At 51.1% G+C, this 12,250-nt stretch overlaps 1 protein-coding gene across 4 annotated transcripts in view; it reads right to left on the bottom strand.

Annotated features, from left to right (window-relative positions):
- Window positions 1-12,250, bottom strand: part of ATP2C2 (ATPase secretory pathway Ca2+ transporting 2) — an 83,056-nt gene that overhangs the window by 42,635 nt on the left and 28,171 nt on the right. The gene's annotated exons all lie outside the window — the stretch shown is intronic.

Here is a 12,250-nt window from a genome sequence, read left to right as displayed (position 1 = left end):
AGCATGGAGTCTGCTTGTCCCTCTCCCTCTGCTCCTTCCCTCACTCACAATCTCTCTCTCTCTTTTTCTCAAAGAAATAAATAAATATAAAGTCTTAAAAAAAAAAAAAAAGAATCCTGATTCCTGAACTTCTTGGATCTCGGTCAAATATGTGGTACATTGTAGAGGAAGCCCCCTGATCATGATAGGTGATATCACAGCCCATTCTGTGTGTCACTTGCAATAACCCAAGGGAAGGGGGGGTGCCCAGCTGAATTCTGGGTATCTGGCAGGCCTGGGAAGCAGCCATATGAAATACCTGAAGGGCACAGGAAGACATGATAGCACAGGAGATCTCAATCAGGAAAATGCTAAGTATTTTTGCAAAGTGATTCCTAGTATTCCGATCCCTCAGGACATGATAATCATCTTTTCCTTTTCCAGCAGGTTCTCAGGCACTGGGAAGGAGGAAGGGGAGTGAGGCAGTGGCCAACTTCTTCCTTCAGCTAGACTAGAGATGGCAAATTCCCCCTTTTCCTCTTGCCAGCCACCCCCCACCCCGTCCCCAACAGGGTCTCCCAAATGCCTTGTTGCTTAGAAATGCTCTGCCAACCACATCCACTTTCTGGGATTGTTCTCGCTTGTGCCACGACCAGGAAGCACAGCCGTGATTACATTCAACAGGCACCCCCAATTTTCACAAGCTCTCTATAAGTCAGTGTTTAAGAGAAATGTGCATCACAAAATGAGACAGAATTTTTTTTCTGTTCACAAGCTCTGGTTCCATCACCCCAGTGCAGACACTCCACTCTTGTTCACACCACACATGGATTTAGTCTTGCCCGGCTGGCTGGCTGTTCCTGGTCTTACTGTTTCTTTCTGGCTGGGACCACACCCAATTCATTTTTTATATAGCATCTGAATGACCCAGAAAATCGTAAACCCAGTCCCCCTGCCCCACCAGTACCTCACACACATGCATCATGCTTGAAACACTGGATAGATTCTAGTTGCTGTCAGGATAAAACCCACGGTTTTCCATACAGCTTCAGCAGACCCCACCTCATGCCCCCCACCCCAGCTAAAACTAACTCTTAGACCCAGGAAACACAATGCTGCCAGTTGGAGGAGTCCTGTGTCTTCCAGGAATAGGTCACTCCAGGGCTCCTACGGGGGTCCTGGTGGCACATTCATGGCCACGACACTGTGCTTTAAATCAGGGGTTCTCAACCAGGGGAAACTTTGCCCCCAAGAGACTTTGGCAAGAGACCTGTTTGATCATTACTGGGACAGGGGTGCTACTGGTATCTGGTGGGTAGAGGCCAGACATGCTGCCAAGCATTCTACATGCATCGGGCATGCAAGGAATGGTGTGGCACAAAACCTCAGTAGTGCAGAGGGTGAGAAACCCTGTGGCAGACAAGGAAGGGTCATTCTGTCTTGATGTCTTCCCAGGCCAGATCGGTCAGCCCACTCTCCCCTCAGGTTCCTCCCCTCTCAGCATCCTGACCTCACCCTGATGGCACCTATACAAGTGCCAGCATCCCCTCTCAGCATCCTGACCTCACCCTGATGGCACCTATACAAGTGCCAGCAAGAGATTATCTCTGAAATGCCTCTATCCGTGGACAGTGCAGCCACTCTGCAGGGTGCGGACCAGTGCCTGGGACTCGGGGAGTGTTCCACGAGCATTTCTCAGACTGCAGGACACTAGTCGAAAGCCATGTGCCCTCAGCTCCCCTGAATGGAAGACTAGATGCATGCTGTCAGCCACAAGCCTCAGCTTACCCTCACCATCGTGCTGCCCAGGACACAGCCCAGCTCCACTTGCTAGCATGTCACCTAAGGCAAGTGACAACCTATCTGATCACAATTTCCTCATGTGCACAAAGGGGATGATGATGCTTCCCTCATCGTGCTTTTGTAGAATCAGGCAAGCACACGTGTGTGATGGGCTTTATGCAGCCAGACCCACCTTCTTTCTGGGCTATGCGTCGGAGACGTAGGCACTCACTTCTCTCATTCACCACAGTGGAGCTTAGGAAGGAATTGTCTACACTCACCATCCCTACCTTCTGGCCTCCCATCTCCTTCCCCACCCACTTCCACCAGCCCTCTACTGGTTCCGGCGCTGCTGGGGCTTGGCGAGGACCTGAACACCATCCATCAGGGCTCACTCTGTCTCGCTGCGGGGCTGTCAGTTTTGGAGAGCAGAGCCCGTGGATCCAGGGCTGAGCGCGTGCCCCCCGAGCCCCACCTGCGTGCGGGCGACCCTTGCCCGGGACGCTCACACGTGGCTGGCTCACTCCCTCCGAACACACACTTCGTATGCATCCATCCGGTGAGAATCCCAGCGCATCCCACTGCCACTAGAGTAGCTCATCCTGACTGAGGTCAGGCGCTCTCTCTGGGGCACCCCCAGTCCTCGCTTCCCATAAACCTGATGGGGGGGAGGCACCTCTTCCTTCTCCTTTATTCTCTCTTTTTAAATTAAGATGAAATTCACGTAACATGAAATTAACCAACCGTGGTTAGAACAATTCTGTGGCATTTAGTATATTTCCAATGTTACGCAGCCACCACATCCATCTGGTTCCAAGACTTTCTCATTTCCGCAAAAGGAGAGCTGGGGTGCACCATCAGTCACTCCCTCTGCCTCCCCCAGCCCCTCGCTGCTGCCACCCATCTGCTCTCTGTCCCCAGGGATTTACCTACTCTGCATATTTCATATAGATAGAATCACACAATATGTGATCTTCTGTGCCCCGTGGGTGATCTCCAAAGTGTTGTTTGCCCACGGCAAACAGACCCACGCGGGCCTGCCAGGGCTGGTGACAATGTGGGGCCTCCCCAAGCCCTAAGGAAATGGTCTGGAACCTAAGGACTTCGAGTGTTCTTAGGGTGTTTTCCCTAAGCAAAGATGGTTCAGAGCTGACATTTAACCTAGCAGTGGCTTCCAGAGGAACCACCCAGAGCAAATATGACATCTGCTGAAAGATGAGTTGGCTGACAGAGTGAGCTGGGAGCTCACTGCAGGACAGGTGCCCGCGTGGCACCTTGCAGGGCAGCCAGCCTCCCCTGAGCCAGAAGCCAGGCTTTCTCTGCCTTCCCGTCCAGCTTGAGGGATTCAGTTCACTGCAAACACTTACAGAGTTAGACCCCAGTGATTGCTTCCCTGTTGAAAGGGCTTAGACGTTTATTTCTTCAAGATATTTGTCCAAAACCTTCCCTGTGCCTCCATTTCCCCCTCTGGAAAGTGAGGGTTTTAATAGCGGAGACTCATAAGCTTCCAGGGGACCAAAAGAAAATCAGACACAGAGCCTGAGTGCAGCATCTGGTCCCTGAGAAGCATAAGTGAACAGAAACCATGTGAGCGTGCCAAACATTGCACGGGACACACGTATAGAAAAAATTACTCTTTATCAGAAATGCAAATGCAACTGGGTATCTGTGCAAATCTGGCAGCACTGGGAAGGAACAAGTCGGGAGACACTCATGCCCCAGGTGGCAGTGTCGTGATGGGGACACTTCACTCTAGAAAGGAGACAGGCAGGGGTGCAATTCAGAGTTGGAAGGGGGAGTTCAGGAACTGTGAGAAAACCAGCCTTGAAGAAGGTACAGGAGTGAGTTCCCTGGGAGCGGAGAGGGGACCACCTGGGCTCTGGAAGAAAAGGCGGGAAGGTGCCAAGCAGAGAAAATGGTCCGGTTGGGGAACCCCAAGTGCTGTGAAATAGTGACAGAGTGGGGCTCTGACGGATTTCAGAGGGAAGGATGGAGCCAGAGAGGAAGTCAAGGGCCCAGGGAGCCACACATTCCTGACTCTTCAAGAATTTCACAGTATGGGTAGATGCAGTCTCTGGGCTCAAGGCGCTTGGAGAGGAAGAATGTAAGGGTCACAGTAACCCAAGAACAATCAGGCATCCAGGGTCATTAAGGAGGTAACATTTGAGATGAGAGGCAAATGACCCAACTCCATGCAAATGCTTCCTTCTTTCTCAGACTTCCGCAACGGCCTCTCCTAAGGCATGTATCTGTGAATTACTGGGTTATACATTAGCCTGGTGGTCCTTAACACGTGGTCCTCAGGCCAGCATCAGCCGGAACGAGTTCGAAAGGCAGATTCTCAGGCCCCACCCTAGATCTAATGGATCAAAAGCTCTGGGCATGGATCCTGCCCTCTGTGCTTTAATGAGTTCTCCAGGGGACTGCAACACACTCCAAAATCGGAGAACCACTGGGATCTTCTAAATACATTGCTGTGGCCTATCCCCAGGCCAACTAAAGAGTGGGGCTCAGCCAGCAGGAGTCCAAAAAGCCCCAGGTGATTCTAATACGCAGCCAGAGCTGAGATGAGGATACATAGCTGGGAGATGCACTCAAAGGGCACTCCTATAGAGTCCGGGTTTTAAGGGGCCGCCATCTTGGAGAAAGAAGGCCATGGCCAATGGACCGAGCATGAGGCTGGGAGAGCTGGGCTGAGAGATGTAGAATCAGTTCAAGCAGGGAGGGTTCCTTCTGCTTCCTGGGGGAAGGGTGAGGATGAAACCTGAGGCAGCAGGTGCCCCCACATCCTTCTAGAAGTTGGGCAGACAAGAGAAGGAGATGCCCAAGGAAAGCGTGGCTGAGAACAGCTAACAGGTCCTAAGGATAAAATATCACAATCCTAGCACCGAGACGTAACACGATATGCAGCAGACAGAACAGCTAACAGTCTGATATCAGACATCCTGCCCAGCATTTGACATCCACAATGCCATTAAATCACCCTGCAGCCCTTTGAGGTGGGTCCACTTTTCATCCCCATCCCACAGATGAAGAGATGGCTAAACTGGCCGCCTCCTGGACCAGCACTTTGTCGCTCCATAAAACATGAGAAAACATCTTGGCGGGAATTGTGCTGAGCAGAGGACAGAAAGGAGAAGGCACATAGAGAAACATGACTTTCTGGAACCCCTAAGGGGAGTAGGGGCAGAGGTTGGTGGGAACAGGGGAGAAGCTGAGCCTGAACGACGCCCCCCAAGAGCCGCCTCCGTCCTGATCCCCGGAGCCTGTGACCATGTGGCCTCACATAGCAAATGGGACTCTGCAGGTGTCATTAAGGAGGTCTTGAGCTGGGGAGGTGACCCTGGATGATCTGGGTGGGCCCCATGTGCTCACAGGGTGCTTGTAAGAGGGAGGCAGGGGGTGGAGAGGAGATGTGAGGACAGAAGCAGGCCTGGGTGGGGGCGGGGGGGATGACAGGATTCCCAGCGCTGAAGGTGGAGGAAGGGCCACAAGGCAAGGAATGTGAACCACCTTCAGAAGCTGGAAAAAGGCAAAGGAACAGATTCGTCCTGGAACCCCCAGAAGGAATGCAGCCCTGCTGACACCTTGATTTTAACCCAGTGAGACCCGTGTCGGACTTCTGACCTCCAGGACTGCAAGACAATGAACTTGTGTGGTTTAAGCCACCAGGTTTGTGGTCATTTGTTACAGCCGCCCAAAGACCCTGACACACCAGCCACCATGGGCCCGACAACGAAACCATCCTCTGAGCTCCCATACTCCCTGTTCTCCCCACAGCCAGCATGCCGTGGATCTGCCTGTCCACCTCCCACACCGACTGGCAGCCTCACAGAGGAGCGGCTGCTCATACCCGGCGTACTCCCAACCGCCCAGCACAGTGCTGCAAACAAAAGGTGCTCAAAAACATTTGTGGGAGGGAGGGAGGCGGGGAGGGGAAAAGGGGCACACAGCAGAGCAGCGTGGAAGGTCTCCATACCCCCAGGTGCCGGGAGCCACGCCAGATCCAGGACAGGAGGGAGGGCAGCCAAGGATAAGAGCCTGTGCGGACGGCTAAGGGGGCAGCAGCTGGAAGGTAGTCATGCGTTACAGAATGTGGGGCTTCCCCTTGGTGGTGGCCAAGCAAATGCCCTGTGCCGTGGCCAGTGCCACCGGCCTGAGCCTGTGCTGAGTCTCCCCTCTTCAAGTGAGCCCTCGTTGGTCCCCTCATCCACTCCCCAGCTTCTCATGGTATGCGAGAACCTCAGGAAAGCAGACACAGTCCCTGCCCTAAAACAAGAAACTACACAGCAAGGTGGTTTGAAAGAATAATCAGGACGATTAGGAAGAAGAGAAACCATAAAAGTATGAGAAGAAATCACGGACGATGTTGTTTTGTTTTGTTTTAAATCTCAGCATGAAAAGGACTTTCTGAGCACCAGACAAAGGCAGATGCCACGAAGGAAAAACCTGATGAATTCACTGCACCACAATAGGGTTGTCTTCTGGGAAGCGCGCTGCAAGGTCCGAGGACGAATGCCACGCTGGGGAAAGTGCCTGCGGTTCCTAACGCGGACAATGACTAATTCCACGCACAAAGAGCTCCGACTCATGAAGCAGCAAAAGACCACCAGCTCATGTTTTCAAAAAAATGGACGAAGGATATTAACTAAGGGTTCCCAGCAAGGAGGCGATAACTTTGAAATGTAAAAAGAGCACCGAACCCCTGAAAACCGGAGTGCATCTGAGAACGGCCCGAGCGCGCCAGCCTTCACCTGTTTCCTGGGGCAGGTGCAAGTCTAGCACGCGGTGCTGGGGGCAGAGCTTTCAGAAGGCAATCTGGCAGCATCAGGGTCTGAAACTGCCCAGTTCCAGCAATCTCTGTTTTGGAATTACTAACTGCAGGGTAGTGCCAGTTCGAAGTCGTCCACGGCAATCCTGTCTACAGCAGCCAACTACTGGAAATCCCTGTGGCCATGAAACACTGTGCTGCCATCAAATCAGACTGTGAAAGCTTTTTATTTACCTGTATGGGAAACATGTACTGAATTCTGAGCTACATACGGTTGCGTGCGCAAATATTAAGTGTGCACCTGGGTGCCTTCCTGCATACATGGGCACCTGAGCGACCCCCACGCCGACGCAGGGGAGAAGCTCTTTGGCACCTGGAAGGCTGCCCCGTGCCCACTATCCGTCAATGGCCCCTTGGAAGATGAGTCAGATTTGGATTCCTATCCACGTGGACTTACTCTATTTTGGAACACCAGAGAAATAAATATAAACAAACAAACGTCTTCTTGTGTCTGTCTCCTCATACCCAGTGTTACTGCAGCGAGATTCACCTGAGTTTCTCCGTGAACGACCGTGATGAAAAACTGTAATCCATCCTCTCTTGTTGCCCTGTCCCATTTCAAGTATCCCACTGATCCGATACGCCACAATTCACTTAACTATCTGCATGTGGTTGGGCATTTCGGTCGTGGCTTGTTTGGTCTATTATCCATAACACTTCCACCAACAGTCGTGTGCAGGTCTGCAAGCAGGCGCAAGCCCTCGTTTCTCCCGGGTGGGATACTGGGTCATTGGCACACGTGCCTGGAGTGATTCTGGACACTGCCAGGCAATTTTCCCAAGTGGTGGTCCCATTAACAAGAAAAGCAGCAAAGGTGCGTGATACCGTGAGTACTAAATGAGCCTACAGATCATGCAAAGGGAAAGGAAACCAGGGCTGGTTGCCTTTGGGGCTGGGAAGGGGGTGGCTGGAAGGCAGAGGTGGCCAGAGACTATTAAGGTACTCCCGTTTGCACCTTCTTGAATCTTGAGTCACCAGCTTGAATGGCTGATTCAAAGGGGGAATGGCGGTGCAGACCAAGCATGGGGGGCAGAGCCTGTGCAGGAGGGGAGGGGGCTTCCTAGTGGAAGGAGTGCTGGAGAATCCAAGATCACGCAGATGCTCAGGCACGTGGGGAGGACAAGCCCCCTGGGATGCACAGAGCAAAGGGAGGATCACATGGGGACGCTCACATCGGGGAGGAGGGAGGCAGGCAACCCCACGGGGTCGTCCCAGGACTCTTTCATGTTAAGGGGAAACAGCTCTGAATGAGCAAACTGGGTGGAGGGAGTGCTGTCTGCCCAAGGACTCACTGATCTGGGCTCTCTTCTACCCCCCGCAGCTGCCAATTATGCAACCCTCCGCCAGGCCCTTGATGTCCCTGAGGCTGTCTCCTCTGTAAGACGGGAATCATCATATCCCCACACCCTGGACTGAGGAGGCAGGGCTCTTAAATTCCAGCCTCAGGTCAACCTGGGCTGCAGATGCTTTTTCCAGTCCCTGAAATTCTATCTAGGCAGTGTCTGCGATCTGTGTGTGTGGGATGGCGGTGTGACCCCACCCAACGAAACACTACCTATAGGACAGAACAAGACACACGGAGCACGCATCTTTTGCGGGGATGGCCAATGTGGTCAGGGACCCGATGAGGAGATGCCTGAGCGAGGTGGTGGCCAACGGGACTGGGGGCCACCAGGAAGGGGAGAAGACTGGGTACATGCAGGGCAATTGTGCAATAAGTAAACATACCACCACTCTCACTGGGGAAGGGAGTGACGGATCTAGAAAGAGCTGGCACCAACCTTGTGGTAGCCACTGGATTGGATGGAATCGATGCATATATTTATAGTACACACACACACAGAGCTATAAATGCGGATCTCACAGTGTGCACACACATACACACACCCCACCCCGAGAGGGCCCAGCAGCCACAAACTGCAGGAGCATGAGGACACACTGAGTTGTATCAGAGCTTGATTTGTAACGACCGTTCTTCTACTAAAAAGAGCCAAGGCTCCTGGGAGAAATGCCTGCTTCCGGGGTTGGGGCAGGGAAACTATCAAATGAGCCCAGACTTTCTTGTGATGCCAGGAAGCAGGGACTTGCTCAGGGACATGCTGGGGGCGCTCATCGCTGGCAAGTGGAAAGAAAATCCAGAAGACACAGCGGAACCTCCTATTCGCCATTTCTGGGACATCAAAAAAAAAACAGTTAACAAATGTTGGCACACTTCTTCAAACAGGAACTCATGAGTTCACGGTAAGATGGATGAACGAATGAATGAATGGATGGATGAATGAGCACATGGAGGGGCAGCTCTCCCTCCTCCCAGAACACCAAGGAAGAAAGGAGCGAGCAACGGAACTAGAAGATGGGCAAGTAATCGATCCGGACGGGGACCATCCACAGACACTAGAACCACAGAAACAGGGTATTGACACAGCCTTCACATGAGTCTCTGTGAAACACTTACTAACTACAACGGGGAGGTCGGTAACTTTACGGAAGAGAAAGCTGAGCGGGAGGAGTTGGGAGAACTCCGGCACCCAGTACACACTGGCTGCCCGGGGTCCCAATTCCCGGGACAGCTGCGTAACCCCGGGCAAGCTGCTGCACTCCCCAAACCTCAGATTTCCGCAGGGATTTTTTTTTTTAAGGATTCAAAATAACATGGTGCACCCATAGATGTTCACTGGAACATTCTTCTAAAAATTAAAAAAGAGGAAACCATCTAAATGCCCATTGGTAGGGGGCTGGGTTACATAGAAACCCCTTTGTAGCCAGTGAAGAAGAATGTTCCCCATCTGTATATACTGCAGGGGCATGGAGAGGCTGGAGAGGTTGCAGATGGTGTGCACAGTATGATTTTATGTCTGTTTTTTCAAAGAGACACTATGTAATTGTATGTAAATAATAATTACTGAGATGGGGGCTACCCTAAATGCTTTGCTCATACTGAATCATTCCCTTCCACAATGGATCACTGCAGTGAATACCCCGTTGTACAGAAAACCAAGGAATTTGCTGGGGGCGGGGGGGGGGGGGCTCACCGCTGGCAAGTGGCAGAATAGAATTTGCATGCAGGTAGCCTGGGCTGCCAGTGTCAGTGGTCAGGTGTCAGCCTCTCAGGAACCGCATAGCAAAGGGGCCAGGAACGCCCAAGCAAACAGTCATCTGATTACTGCAAATTGATTAGACATGAACAGTACTTCCCTCCACCCCCCACCGAGGAGGAAAGTGGGAGCAAACAAGTGCCCAGTGGAGGAGGAATCTCCCCTTGTGCACATTTTTATTGTGGCTTATGAAGAAAAAAAAGAGTTTAGAAAGGAAAAAGAGGGAGGGAAGGAAAGAAAAACATGTGTAGTTCCTGGTTCATAAAAGATAGGCAAAGAATAGCAACTAATATTAGCATATTTCAACGATCAAGGAAGGCAAAACTATCAGTCACATTTCAACGCTGGAATGTGGGGGAGGGAGGGACAGAGAGAGGGACAGCTACAGGAAGGGGATTCCTGAAACTGAAGAATGAGACTCTGCAGAATCCCCCTGGTCAGGTACCTCCCAGATCAGAGGAGGGAGGCCAGCTTGGCTTGGAGAAATCTGTAGTAGCTTGAGTGCAAGTCTCAGCAACCCAAAGCCCTGCCACCTCCTCCAGGAAGTCTCCCCGGATTACACTTAGCAGTAAAGTCTTTACTGCAGCAGTAAAGTCCCCACCACTCCCCCACACACAGGCTGTGTCCAGTCCCTGTTTTACATGTGTTTTCCTTCATGGGGCTTATCCCCCTTTGTAATTCTATACATACTACTAAAATTATTTGAGAACTATGTGTCTATCCCACCAGACTGTAAGCTCCACTCAGTAGGGTCAGTGTTTTACTCACTACTTCATCTCCAGCGCCTCCAAAAGGGTCTGGCAAACAGGAGGATGGCTGTCCAAGGAATGAAGAAGCTAATTGTTCAGAGCAGTGGTTCTCAAACCCAAGTGAGCATCAGACCCACCCGAGGGCTTGTTAAGACTCAGAATGCTGGTACCAGACTGTGTCTAGAGAAAAGCTAATCTACAGAAAGAATGGACAAAAGCAGGGGACAGCCAGAAGAATAGTCTGTGTGGGGGCTATAGTGGGGGAGAGCAAACAGGAAGAACTTGTTAGCATATCTGACTACTAACTTTATGCCCAGTGACCCCCAGCAGGGCCAGTCCCACGGGCGTGCTCGGAAGGGCCCTGTGCTTCACGCAAGGCCCTGCTGTCGTCCTCTTGAAATTCTTGGTCATTCCCCCCACATTTTCCTTTTGCACTGGGGCCCGCACATGATGGAGCCGGTCCTGCCCCCACCACTGAGCTCTTCTCTGGGCACAGGGCTGCACGCACAGCCCAAGTCAGACAACAAGACAGTGACAGATTCTTAATAAAAATGACTGTCACTTTTTGAACTAAGCATTGCACCAAGAGTTTTAATAAAAACTATCACTTTTTGGATGAGGCATATGCAAAGGATTTTACACAATTCTCATTTATTCTTTTTTAACTACTACATTCACCGAAGGAAGGCAGACAGTGAGCCAAGAAGCGGGCTGAACATTTGCATTGACTACCTCATCTGTCAGCTCCACAGAAAGCCAGTGATCCCTGAGATCAAGAATCACATGTTCTGGGGCGCCTGGGTGGCATGGCAGTTAAGCATCTGCCTTTGGCTCAGGGCGTGATCCCGGCGTTATGGGATCGAGCCCTACATCAGGCTCCTCCGCTAGGAGCCTGCTTCTTCCTCTCCGGCTCCCCCCTGCTTGTGTTCCCTCTCTCGCTGGCTGTCTCTATCTCTGTAAAATAAATAAACAAAATCTTAAAAAAAAAAGAATCACATGTTCTACCGACTGAGCCAGTCAGGAGCCCCTAGACTCTCCTCTAATCAATAGAACATGGCAGAAGTGATGGGATATCACTTCCAAGGTCAGGTTATAAGAAGCCTGTGGCTTCTAGGCTTTTATGGATGCCTTCTCAATCTTTCTTGGATCATTCACTCTCATGGCCGCTGAGCCATGAGGCAGCTCTGTAAATGGGCCCATAGAATCAGGGTCCAAGGCCTGCAAACAACCGTAAGAATGAGTTTGGAAGTGAATCCTTCCCCGTTCCACACTGTGAACCTTCAGATGAAACCACAGCCCCAGCCAACAGCTGGACAACAACCTCATGAGAGACCAGAACCAGGAGCTTCCAGCTGAGCTGCACCCAGACTTCTGACCAAGAGAAACCACGAGATGAGCATTTGTTGTTTCAAGCCACTGCATTTTGGAGTAATTGGTTATACAGCAACAGATAACCAATATAACCATTCGACATCAGTGGCTGAGTTCTAAAAAAAACATCACTAGTCATGTCAAAATTCAGTTGTGACATTTGTACTTTATGATTTTATTATAAACTTAGTTTGATTTTTTGAGTTGCGTTATACGCACACAGCTACATTTATTCCAAGTTTTATGTTTACACTTCTTGAAGTCACCTTTTGACACAAACAATTTAAGACAACACTGGGAGGTTGCCGTATGTTGCTTCAGGAAGAAGTCCTATCTTGCTGTATTTTGAGAAACACTAAGGATGTGTGTGTGTCTCAGAAGTCCCTCCTGTGCACTGTCTTCCGGCAACCCAGGTGTGATCTCTTCGAAATGCATATCTGATT

Source organism: Ailuropoda melanoleuca, chromosome 12 (assembly GCF_002007445.2).
Source record: "Ailuropoda melanoleuca isolate Jingjing chromosome 12, ASM200744v2, whole genome shotgun sequence".
NCBI lineage: Eukaryota > Metazoa > Chordata > Mammalia > Carnivora > Ursidae > Ailuropoda > Ailuropoda melanoleuca.
This window is presented reverse-complemented; position numbering and strand designations above follow the sequence as displayed.